The following is a 13,526-nucleotide window of genomic DNA, read 5'->3' as shown; positions in this document are numbered from 1 at the left end:
AAGTGTAGTTAATTTACAATGTTTTGTTAGGTTCAGGTGTATAGCAAAGTGATTCAGTTATACATGTGTGTATATATATACGTGTGTGTGTGAATATATATATTCTTCAGATTCTTTTCCATTATACGTTATTATAAGATATGGAATATGGTTCCCTGTGCTCTACAGTAGGTCTTTGTTGGTTATTTTATATATATAGTGGTGTGTATATGTTAATCCCCAACTCCTCTGAGTCTGCGTCTCTTTTGTAAATAAGTTCATTTATGTTAGTTTTTTCGATTCCACATGTAAGTTGTTACATGAGCCGACGCGGGTTGTGAAAGAATTCACAGAAGTATTAAGAAGGGAAGAAAAGAAAGTTTTTATTCACTTTCCAAGGAGGAAAGGGGCCAGACGCATAGAGTGGCATTAGCACTGAAGGGTGGGGTTTTGAGTCTTTTACTGAGTTTCGAAGGGCAATATGCAGGAAAAGGGGGTGGGTTCATATCTCTTCTGGTCCACAGCAGTACCCAGGCTGGCTGTGTCTCTATAGGATGTGGTTTTTTGGAGAATAGACTTGCAGTCTTCAGTAATTTTCCAGTCTTTGGGTGTCTGAAAGAGACTTGATAGTGACCCCTGACAGGCGCTACTCTATTGTGAACAGTGTTAGATGGGTTTACGTAAGTGGTATCATATGATACTTGTCTTTCTCTGTCTGATGTACTTCACTTAATATGGGGATCTCGAAGTCCATGCATGTTGCTACAAATGGCATTATTTCATTCTTTTCATGGCTCAGTAGTATTCCATTGTGTGTAGATATCACTTCTTTACTCGTCTGTTGATGGACACTTAAGTTGCTTCCATGAACATAGTTTTATTATATATGGGGGTAAATATGTCTGGACCCAAAGGAGCCATGGATGTGGTTTATTGTGTTTTCAAGAATAGGAAAAGTGCTTATGTATTGGTCTCTCCTGCTCAAGTATGCCACCAAGCACATTTCTTGGAATTTCTCAATAAATAGTTGCTAAATAAACATGAGGGGGAAAGAATAAAAGAGTTAAATGTAAACAGTTGTTATTCAGCATTCTAAAAATCGGTAGGGATGTAAGTCTTACAGGTTTTGAATCAGCTAGACCAGACAACTGTGTAGATAGTATTATTTACTTTTATGTAGTAGATGTCATCTCCTCGAGGATAAATATCAGTGAAAGTAGGGAAATAAACAGCATTGCATTAAAGTGTTAAGATAATTCATTTAGGGCGAAAAACATGCCACAATTTATTTATAAACCTTAGGGGATCTGAGCTATAAAATGCAGCTTGGGAATCAGAGAATCATTTTTGACTGGTCTTTGAAAACATTAGCTCAGTGTACCACTGTAGCATATGAGCCAACAGATTTCCTGAGCCTTATTAGGAAGATATATGAAAACAGAGCTGAAAATATTGCAGTGTTCTTACAGCATTCCAAGCGTCACCATCATAAATAGTATGTGTGGTTCGCACACTGTCCCTCCAAGAGGCCTGATGGACTTGATGAAGGACCCAGAGAATGACCAGAGGGGTCATGGCACCTCTATTAAAAATAATATTAAAAACACATTTTAGTAAATAGATTCAATTAAAAATAATTATAATAAGAATATCCAGCACTGCTTCAGTTCTGACTCCAGTCCAAGTGGGAGTTCCGTTGCGTGTATTTACAGATTGAATCCTCGCAAAATCTTCTTGGGCAGGTTATATTATTTCATGCCCATTTTACAGATGAGGTTACTAAGGGTCAGAGAATTTAAGTGACTCACCCAAGTTAGACAACTAGTAAGCGGCTGAAGCAAAATTTGAACCCAGGAAATCTGTCCTGAAATCCATGCTCTTAACCATGACACTCAACAGGGAACATCATATATTCTGTTCTGGGAAGTGGAAGGTAGGGACAAAGTATTATGGACATGTACAAAACAGAAAACCATGCCGAGAGACTGAACTTGGATTTGCCCTCCATTTACCAAAATACTGAAAATAGGTTATATTTTCAGACGAATAAGAAAAAGTGTTACTTTGGACAGTACAGGCAAAAACAAGCAAAAATACTTTTATTGAACACATTATTCCAAATAATGCTAGGAATAAAATAGCCAGTTCAAAAAAGGCTTAGATAGTTTTGTGGCTTCTAGCTCCCGAACTAGAATAACTGCTATTTCACCTACAAACATGAACAATTCTCGTGTGGTTCACGTGATTATTAATCTCATGCTGGTGTCATGATGTCACCCCTGGCCTCCAGGTCACTTCCTCAGATTTGGGGGTAGGGGAAATGCACCAGACTCATTTCCTCCCCTAATGGGTGACTAGCACAAGTGATAGTGTCACAGTTACTTTTCCTTTATTCCCGCCTTATTTTAGCAATTTCCCCATATTGGCGCACCTTGAACCTTGCTGTTACCCAAGCCTCTCCATGTGTGAAATGTTTGATTGGCAGAAAACCCATTCTTTTTTTTTTTTTTTTTTGCGGTACGCGGGCCTCTCACTGTTGTGGCCTCTCCCGTTGCGGAGCACAGGCTACGGACGCGCAGGCTCAGCGGCCATGGCTCACGGGCCCAGCCGCTCCGCGGCATGCGGGATCTTCCCGGACCGGGGCACGAACCCGCGTCCCCTGCATCGGCAGGCGGACTCTCAACCACTGCGCCACCAGGGAAGCCCAGTAAACCCATTCTTACATTAATCCTCTCCTTTGAAAAATTTGAGACCGCCCTCCCCCTGCCCCACCCCTATCCCCCCGTCACTCAGATTCTTACTTTTCTGGACTCTGTCTCTTCTGGATAATTTCATTTCCTCCCTGACCAGTCATCATTTCATTAAGATTTGCAACACCCTCAACTGCTTTACCTCATAGTCGTTGGACTCGACCTGTCCTGATCCTAATCTTAAATCCAACCACATTTTTCCTTCCGCTTCTGTTTTTTTTTGTGTGTGTGGTACGCGGGCCTCTCACTGTTGCTGCTTCTCCCGTTGCACAGCACAGGCTCCGGACGCGCAGGCTCAGCGGCCATGGCTCACGGGCCCAGCCGCTCCGCGGCATGTGGGATCCTCCCGAACCGGGGCACGAACCCGCGTCCCCCGCATCGGCAGGCGGATGCTCAACCACTGCGCCACCCGGGAAGGCCACACTTCTGTTTTTAAACAGCTAGAGAGTGTCTAACATACACATTTCCTGTTATTTGTCAGGAAGATATTAAATATATGATTCATGAGTCAATAAATGCACGAGAAATACAACAGCTTTCCTAATTGGCTGTCACACATTCATGATTTCCAACCTCAGATGGTTCATTAATACCCGTTGGCAAGCGACACTTAAAACCCTTTACAGGACTTCCCTGGTGGCGCAGTGGTTGAGCATCCGCCTGCCGATGCAGGGGACACGGGTTCGTGCCCTGGTCTGGGAGGATCCCACATGCCGCGGAGCGGCTGGGCCCGTGAGCCATGGCTGCTGAGCCTGTGCGTCCGGAGCCTGTGCCCCACAATGGGAGAGGCCAAACAGTGAGATGCCCACATACCGCAAAAAAAAAACCCAAAACCCTTTACAGTATCACACGGTGGTTGAGAAACTGACATTGGAGCCACGTCTTTGGGCCACATAACATCTCTAAGCCTCAATTTCCACATCTGTAAAAGGGGATAACAATATTAGCCACCTTATAATGTTTTTTCTTTTTTTTTTCTAATGGTGCTTCATTATTTTTCTTCATTAAATATGTGTGATTTTAATTTTTAAAAGAAAAGATATTTATAAAATTCCATTGAACACATATTTAATGGGGTGTCCACTGTGTTTTGGACACCATGAGAGCACAAGATGAATGTGCTGTGCCCTCTCGTTTCAAGGAGCGCTTCATCAAGTCGCAGAAGGTGTGCTTCCAGTGAGCTGGAAGATAGGCTTGACTAGGATACGTCTTAGAAGAGAAGGACAAAAATGTCCTGGGTGAGCTCAGTGAAGGGGACAGCACTGACCTGTGCAGAAGTCAGGATGCTGTCAGCAAATGAGGTAAAATAAGTTCTGAAATTTTCTTTTTCAACCCCCCCAAAAAAAAAAAAGTTTAAAGAATAAGTTCTAGGATCCACTTGCTTTTCTGTTCCTTCTGCAGTAAACATCCCAACTCTTCTTTTAGATTCATTTTTATGAATCAGTCAGAAGGGAGACAAAGAATGTTCAAGATGTATTCAAATTGCCATGAGGAGAGAGGGGTGTAATTACTAGTTATAAGAGTAGCACTAAATTCATTCACTTATTGTAATTCTTCTAAAGGAATATATATTGAATATTTTGAAACATATTGTTAAAATATGATTCAAAGAAGAGCGACTGTTTTGATAATTTATAAAACAGAAGGACTGGATTTTATAAAATGTTTTCCATTTGATACAGTCTTTCAATCAAAGTTAAGAAACCTAAAGAAATCTTCCAAAGGAAATTATTGTTCTCAGAAGGAAGGGTAGACAAGTTTGTGATTTGGAAATTAAGTTGGCTGGGTGAATAAGTAAGAGCTGACTGAAAACTTAGAGCCCTTGTACTGGCAGGCATTAGCTTTGGGGTGAATCACAAGTTTTCCTTGGTTACTGTCAAATGGAAATAGAAATTAAATTTAAGCAGAGCTTATTAAGAATTGTTAGTCTGAAGAGCACTTCATCAGTTCTAAAGTATATGTAAGTGTCATGGCTAATTAAAATTGAATTTTAGTGCTGTTAATATAATTTGCAGTCTTAAGAATCTGCTCTCTGGAAACCTCTCCAGTACTTCGTTGAGATATTCTTGGTACTGTAGTTAGTATTCATTTGGGACCAGTCTAGTTATGTCTAGTTGACCTTCCGTCCAAGAAACAAACAAAAAAATCAAAGCAAAACAAAAAACTTTACATATCTTGGGTTTGGGGAAGAGTTTTTTGGTGTAATTGTTTATAGATACGTTGAATTCTTCTCAAATAGAATCAGGATTGAAAACTGAGATATGTAGGCTTTGAAACCATGCTTATCAAAGCATTTTTTAAAATTTTAGTGGAGTCATGACAGGAGGAAGATATAATTTATTTGGACTCTGTTTACTCATATTAAAATAAGAATAGGAATAAAGAAACGGTGACAGGCTACGAGTAATCAAAAAGAGTAGACATATTTTCCCAGATGTCCTATGGTGTTATCTATTTCCTATGCGGTTCTCTATCTCCAGCAAAAATGGAGATAATCCTTATCTTCTGTATTTCCACACTTGTATACATCCCTTTCATACTGAATCAGGACTGACCTGTGTACCACAATACTGCAAACGGGATGGTTTGTGCTTTCTGAGCCTGGGTCCTCAAAGACTGTTGTGACTTTCACCTTGGCCTGTTGGGTCGCTTGCTATGGGAGCAAGTTGGCCTCTATGCTGTGAGGACTCTTTACAGACCTGTGGGAAGTCCCACGTAGAAAGGAATAAGACCTCTGGCTAATAGGCAGCACCAGCCTACTAGCATGTGTGTGAACCACCTAGTAAATGATCTTCTAGCCTCAGTTAGGCCTTCAGATGGCCAGAGTCCAGTCAACATCTGTCTTTATAATCTCACGAGTGACCTTGCATCAAAAATTGATAATAATTATTGCTTTAGGCTATTAACCTTTGGAGTGTTTGATTATGCATTAATTGATTATCAATACAGTGACTTACACTGTAACGTATAATTTTATCAAATGCCATTCTGACCAAGGAGATGATACCACATATTATAAACAACTGTTGTAGCCATTTAATGCTACTTAGAATGTTTTAGAACTTACATCAGATGATCAACAATATCAGTTGCTACCAAATTTGGAGCTGACTGATTCATGAAACATGTGCTTATATTCCAGATAGTAGTAAAAGTAAGCCAATGGAGGCCATGATCTACCAAGCTGAATGATAATTAAATATTTGCCCCTACTTGAAACTACTTCTGTTTTTTCCACATTACTGTGAATGGCATGCATTCCTATTTTTTGAAGAGTAAAACTTGGCTAAACCTGAGACTTTAGATCTATCGAAGACACAGCCTCCAAAGAAAACTCATAATAGTTTCACACATCATCACGTACCGTTAATGTCACTTTTTTTGGTGACTACTTCACATTTATTGGCTGTTACATATCGTTTTCAAAGAGCTATATCAGGAATTTATCCTCGACCTTCCCCTTGCACTGAGTAACTCTCTTGAACTCCAAAAACCAGAAATTGCAAAATTTCTCACATTTGTTATGTTAGCACATTGTTTTCCTACTCGAAATATCGGACTTTTATTTTATTTTTTTAACATCTTTATTGGAGTATAATTGCTTTACAATGGTGTGTTAGTTTCTGCTGTATAACAAAATGAATCAGCTGTATGTATACATATATCCCCATATCCGCTGCCTCTTGCATCTCCCTCCCACCCTCCCTATCCCACCCCTGTAGGTGGTCACAAAGCACCGAGCTGATCTCCCTGTGCTATGTGGCTGCTTCCCACTAGCTATCTGTTTTACATTTGGTGGTGTATATATGTCCATGCCACTCTCTCACTTCTTCCCAGCTTACCCTTCCCCCTCCCCGTGTCCTCAAGTCCATTCTCTACGTCTGCATCTTTATTCCTATCCTGCCCCTAGGTTCTTCAGAACCTTTTTTTTTTTTTTTTAGATTCCATATATATGTGTTAGCATGCAGTATTTGTTTTTCTCTTTCTGACTTACTTCACTCTGTATGACAGACTCTAGGTCCATCCACCTCACTGCAAATAACTCAATTCTGTTTCTTTTTATGGCTGAGTAATATTCCATGGTATATATGTGCCACATCTTCTTTATCCATTCATCTGTCGATGGACACTTAGGTTGCTTCCATGTCCCGGCTATTGTAAATAGAGCTGCAGTGAACATTGTGGTACACTGACTTTTAAAGTTGATGGTGAATTCCAGGCTCTTACGCTTATTTCTGCAAAAATGGCCATTACAGCAACCTTGTCTTCTTAATTCTGTTGCACTGTTATAGTCTTTAGGCCTTCATTCATATAAAGGAACGCCTTCAGGGTGCTGATTACTTGCAGGAAGATCATTCCTGAGAAGACAAGTCTAACCTGTTATAATTTCTCTCTTCTATATGCCCTGGCCCATCAATTAGTATATTTACATCTCCTATTAAATATGAACACCTTAAACTGCATATAACCTTAAACTGAGCTGCTTTCAAGTATGAAGAATTTTCAAAAATGTTAATGACCTATTAATAGAGCAAGAGATCAGATAAATTTTTTCTGTAATTAATGTTGCATTCTTGACCAATGGCATCTGTTTATGTGTTGGTGGCAGGAATTCTGGGGGCAGTCTTTGGGTTTTATGTGCAATTTTTTTCTCTTTCTGAAACTAATGAGTAAAATTAATAAGCCTAAGTATGACTAAAGGAATCCTTGATTTTAGTAATACTGTATTCTAAAATTTTAAGCTAACTCCATAGTAAACTCCAAATATTTTAAAAAATATTTATTGATACCTACTATTAATAATGGATGCATGAGTCAGTCTTCAATTACATAGAAAAGTAGCCATGTATTTGCATTCACAGTGCTTATAGCCTGTTCCCTTCTGACTTGTATATTTTATGGGCTTTTAATGTTAAGAGTAGTAATATTCTGCTCCTCTGTCTTCTCAATTGAATATATTAGTTATGGTTCAAACACTTTCTGTATCACTCACGGACCTGGCAGGAAGTAAGGTGCACTCAGATGGTTTAAATGAAGAAAGTTTTTTAAGGAAAGGTCGACTTACAGAGTGGTTGGCAGGACTAAGGAAGCAAACAAAAGATGAAGCACCAGAGAATAGCAACAGTAGGAAGAAGTTATATCTGTTAAAAGCTAAGAAACAAGGGGATGAGCCCAAGAGAGCTAGAGCCCTAAACGAGATCATTTGGTAGATGTGATAGTCTTCAAAAGTTATAATTATTCCTGAAAAATTTTGCCACAGCAGTGAATATGCAGGGAGGAAATATCTCAATCTCTCCCACCCTACCTGCTGATCTGCTGTCCTGCAGATGCTTCTTACAGGCATTTTCCAATCAGAAGTTAGTGTAACAATATGTCCTAGAGATCAGACACCCAGGTCTGCAAAGCAGAGCAAAGAAGTATGGAGATCTTGGAAAGGGAATGATGGAGAAAACCCAGCATACCTCCATATGAAAATGCTTTTTGGTAGCAGGCCTTCTGCTCTTCTTAGGTCATACTTAAAATGAAGTTAAATATGAGGAAAAATTAGTAGTTGTTTGAAATTTTATTCAAATACTAATATAAATTGAAATAATTACGATATCCCTGAATGTGGCACGTTTCTTCTCAAAGGTAATATCAGACAATAAATAAGTAATAAAAAGTAACTGATAATCTTGAAATTAATTTATGTATGTGTTGACCATACAATAAACAAACCCCAGTGGGTGGCCTTTTCGGGACCATGGACAGATTTCGCCTGGCTGTTCTGTAGTTCTCAACAGTATATGGTGCTTTTGCTACTTCCCTAGCTAAAACTTCCCAAGTTGTACTGAAATGATTGAAGCTGTTATCTGACTGATTTTATAAAGATGTTATGAGATTACAGCTAAAAACTTAGTTAAAACGATTAGGCACTTTGTTGTAGAAATTTTCCCTCGTATGGCAGGATCTATGAGTGTCTGCCGTGATGACTCTCTTAAGACTAATTGTGTCCTCTGTAGAAGCTGTGAAGGGTGATGTTTTGTGTTACAGAGCAGGATGCCAGAAAAAGTTAGTATTTTACCACTACAGCTTCAAGAAGATTTGCATTTCTGGCACCGTAATGTAATAATTCAGAGTAGCTTTTAGAACTACAGTAATGCCTTTACATAGCAAGTGACCTTCAACTGTTGTTACATAATCTTATTAAAATCATTATAGATAATGAAATTCCAGATGACCTCACTAATCACATTTTTCCAACTATATCAAGTAGATCATTTCCTTTATTATTTATTTATTTATTATAAATTCATTTATTTTTGGCTGCATTGCATCTTCGTTGCTGCGCATGGGCTTTCTCTAGTTGCGGCGAGCAGGGGCTGCTCTTCGTTGTGGTGCAAGGGCTCTCATTGTGGTGGCTTCTCTTGTTCTGGAGCATGGGCTCTAGGCACGCGGGCTTCAGAAGTTGTGGCTCACGGGCTCTAGAGCGGAAGCTCAGTAGTTGTGGCTCACGGGCTTAGTTGCTCCGCGGCATGTGGGATCTTCCCCTACCAGGGCTCGAACCCGTGACCCCTGCGTTGGCAGGCAGATTCTTAACCACTGCGCCCAGGGAAGCCCGATCATTTCCTTTAAAACAAAATAGAGTACTGTGGTTTTTTTGCACTTAGCTCATCTTGTCCAGATGTTAGAAGCACCCACTAATACCTCAGAGGACTGCATAGAAGGCTGCAACTATTTTGGTGCAGAATTATAGACCAAGCCACTCAACTAAAGGGTTTCAAAACATGGATCAGCTCTTGGAATACATCTATAGTTTAGGAAACATGAGGAATAGTGAACTAGGCTGGTCTTACTTTCTAATGAATTATAGAGTTTACTTCTCCATAAACATGTTTCATACTCAGCTGGAGATAAGAAAATGCATTTTTATATTTTTATTAAATATTAGTTAAAGCAATATTTATAAAACATCTGTAGGGTATAAAGAAAAACAGTACACTAAATACGTAACCGACACACAGTTTTAAAAGAAAATGGTAACAGTATCCTGAATATGTGTCATTCCCTTGATATTCTTTGTCACTCCATTCTTGAATTATGTCCTTTCATTTTCCTTCTATATTTCAAAATTAGACATTATGGTTTTATTCAGTAAATGTTTGTATAGATTTACCCACATATTTGCCACTCTCCTGTCCTGCATTATTCTTGCATCTCAGATTTCCATCTGGTATCATTTTTCTTCTGCCTAAAGTATATCTTTCGGGATTCTCTTTAGAGAGGAGCCACTGGTACTACATGCTCTTCAGTTTTTAATTTAGGTGAAAAAGTCTCTAATCCTGTTTCATTCTTGAAAGATCTTTTCATTGAATGTACAATTCTAGGTTGAGAGTGTTTGTTGCAGCCTCTTAAATATACTATTCCACTAACTTCTGGCTTTCTCTGTCAGTTCTAAGAAGTCAGCTGTCTGACTATAGTCGATCCTCGAATGAAAAACACCCTTTCTTTTCACTTTAAACATTGTATCTTTATCTGCAGTTTCACCCTGATATGTATAATTGTTATTTTTTAAATTTATCATGCTTGGAATTTTTGCACCTTCTCAAAGGTAGTAAGAGTCAAAAACAGACATGGGCTCTGTCTTACGAAGCTTGTGAGGAAATGAGAGAAAATGAAATAAATGCTAGAAACAAACCTGATTTTGGATATATTGAATGTGATGCGTCTTGAAAGTATTTAAGTGGAGGTACAAAGTAGACAATAGATATATTCTGTATATATATAAACTCAGAAACTCAGAGAAATTTGGATTGAACATATAAGTTTGGACATCAGGTAGACAAAGGAAGAAAATAATATCATAGATCTGTTGAGACTTTTTAAGAAAATAATGTAGAGTGAGAAGGGATGAAGTCTTAGGATAGATCTTGAGAAATTCCAGTATTCGATGGCCAAGGAAATGGGGACTGAGGACTGAGAGGAAGCAGCAAGGGACTAGGGAGAAGTCAGGAAGAGTCTATGTTTGCAGATTGCAATACAATCTTTAAATGAGATAGTCCTGAAATCAGACTTAAGTGGGTCAAGGGTAATGGAGAGAGAGAAAATGGAGGCAAGAAGTCATGTACAAGTCAATGTAGGCTAAAGTATGAGGCAATAAAGAACAACTTTGAAATTTCAATGGGCGTATGATTGCAAAGGTTGACTTGGTGCTCAGCCAGTATCCATTGTGGATTGGATTAACATCAGCCCTTCTGATGTCCCGAATCATTCAGAACCAGAATGAAGTGAGAGCCATTATCTGGGACATTATTGGTCTCATAGTGGTTAAAAAAAAAAAAAAAAAGTGGCAGGACCATGCAGTTACTCTAAAAGCTTCTTCTTAGAAGTGGCACATATCACTCTCACATATAATTTCATTAACTAAAGGGAGTTACATGGCCAGACATAATGTGAATGGGGGTAGCAATGGGGAGGGGATATCTTAATTAAATATACAATCTAATATGGTTAAGGTCTCATAGGTATAGAGAGATTTTTTTTTCATTATTTTCACTGTAAATGAGGAGAATGGGAAATGAGCGGCCCTGTGAGTTGAGAGAATTTTTTAAGGGAGATAATTAATGATGTTTAACTATCATGGAGGTGAATCTAGCTGTAAGAGAATTATTGACCATATTGGGAGAATAGGGTCTGGTTGATATTTTGAGGTTTCCAAGAAATAGAATCCAATTTAGGAAGGGTAGCCCTGGTCTTAGATAGGAAGACCTTCTCCCTCACTAATGAAATAAGTTTTGAAGAAGGGATAAGAGCTCCTCTAAATAGATTTGTAGGTTTGTTAGAGGGTACTAGATAGAATTCCAATATGTATGATGGTTTCTCTTTGCTCTGTGAAGTAGAACACGAGAAATATACTAAGACAATGGAGAAAAGTAAGGAAGGTGTCCTAGGTCGAAGAAAGCTAGGAATATAGAGAAATTCTTCAACTTGATAAAGAACATCTACAAACATCCTACAACTAACGTTATACTTAATGGTGAGAAACTAGAAGCTTTTCCCTCTAAGATGGAGAGCAAGGCAACGATGTCCCGTATCACCACTCCCATTCAACACTGTACTGGAAGTCCTAGCTAATGCGATAAGACTAAAAAGGAAATAAAATTTGTACAGCTTGAGGAAGATGAAATAAAGCTGTGTGTTCACAGATGACATGATTGTCTATGTAGAAAAAGAATTGACAAAAACACTAGTGGAACTAATATGCAATTATATGAAGGTTACAGGGCACAAAATTAATATACAAAAGTCAATTTTTCTTATATACCAGCAATGAACCATTGGAATTCGAAACTAAAAACACAGTAACATTTACATTATTAGCACCAAAAAATTAAAATACTTAAATGTAAATCTAAAAAACACGTACAGGATCTGTATGAGGAAAACTACAAACTCTGATGAAAGAAATCAAAGAAGATCTAAATAGGTGGATATTCCACGTCCATGGATAGGAAGAGTCACTATGATTAAGGTGTCAATCCTTCCTAATTTAATCAGTAGATTTAACAGAATCTGAATAAAATTCCCAGCAAGCTTTTTGGCACTGTCAACCAAATGATTCTGAAGTATATATGGAAAGGCAGAAGGCCAAGAATAGCCAATATAATAATAAAAAGAACAAAGCCAGGGGCCTTTCCGTCTCTGGCTGCCGCCAGGAGAGGAGCTGCTGCTATGTCCGTGCATCTGCAGTAGATCATCATGAGGACCTGCTGCAGCTTCTTGATCAAGAGGAACAAGCAGACGTACAGCACCGAACCCGATAACCTCAAGGCTCCCAACTCCTTCCGCGACAACGGGCTCATTCACCGCAAGGCTGTGGGCGTGGAGATGGCGGCGGACGGCAAAGGGGTCGTGGTGGTCAGGAAGCGGAGATCCGGCCAGGGAAAGCCAGCCACTTCCTATGTGCGGACCACCATCCACGAGAATGCCCAGGCCACCCTCAGCAGCAACCGACACATGATCCGAAAGAACAAGTACTGCCCAGATTTGCACATGGCCGCCATCCGCAGAGCCGGCCGCCATCCTGCGCAGCCAGAAGCCTGTGATGGTGAAGAGGAAGTGGACCCGCCCCACCGAGAGCTCGTGAGCGACGTATCCCCTTACCCCATGCAACAAAACTGTCAGCTGACATGCCGCAAAGAAAAAAAAAAAAAAAAACAAAAACCCAGAGAACCGACAACTAATACTACTTGACTTCAAGACTTAATATAAAGCTACAGTTAGTAAGATGGCACAGTAGTGGTGAAAGAATAGAAATAATACATCAGTGGAATAGAGAGTCCAGAAATAGACTCATACATTTATAATCAACTGATGTTTTACAAGGGAGAAAAGGCAATTCAATGGAGAAAGGATTGACTTTTCCACAAATGGTGTCTGAACAATTGGACATTCATATACAAAAATAATTTATGCAGACTTTATTACACTTTTCACAAAGATGAAATCAAAATGGATCATAGACAAAAATGTAAATCACAAATCTATCAAACTTCGAGAAGATAGCAAGAACATAAGCTAGGTGACCTTGGGTTTGACGGTCAATATTTAGATACAGTACCAAAAGCACCATCTGTGAAAGAAAAAATTAAGTTGGGATTTACTAAAATGAAAAACTTCTGCTCTGTGGAAGACACTGTCAAGAGAAACAGAAGAAAAGCCACAGACTGGGAGAAAATATTTGCAAAAGACATATCTAAAGAACTGCTATCCAAAATACCCAAAGAGCTCTTAAAACCCAACAGTAGGAAAACACAC

At 39.1% G+C, this 13,526-nt stretch overlaps 1 pseudogene; it reads left to right on the top strand.

Moving 5' to 3' along the window:
* The first annotated feature begins 12,440 nt into the window (after positions 1-12,440).
* On the top strand, positions 12,441-12,855 carry LOC132504218 (large ribosomal subunit protein eL28-like; annotated as a pseudogene).
* Positions 12,856-13,526: the final 671 nt, after the last annotated feature.

This window comes from Lagenorhynchus albirostris, chromosome 14 (genome assembly GCF_949774975.1).
Source record: "Lagenorhynchus albirostris chromosome 14, mLagAlb1.1, whole genome shotgun sequence".
Taxonomy (NCBI): domain Eukaryota; kingdom Metazoa; phylum Chordata; class Mammalia; order Artiodactyla; family Delphinidae; genus Lagenorhynchus; species Lagenorhynchus albirostris.
The sequence above is the reverse complement of the archived record's forward strand: the minus strand, read 5'-3'. Positions and strand labels throughout refer to the sequence as shown.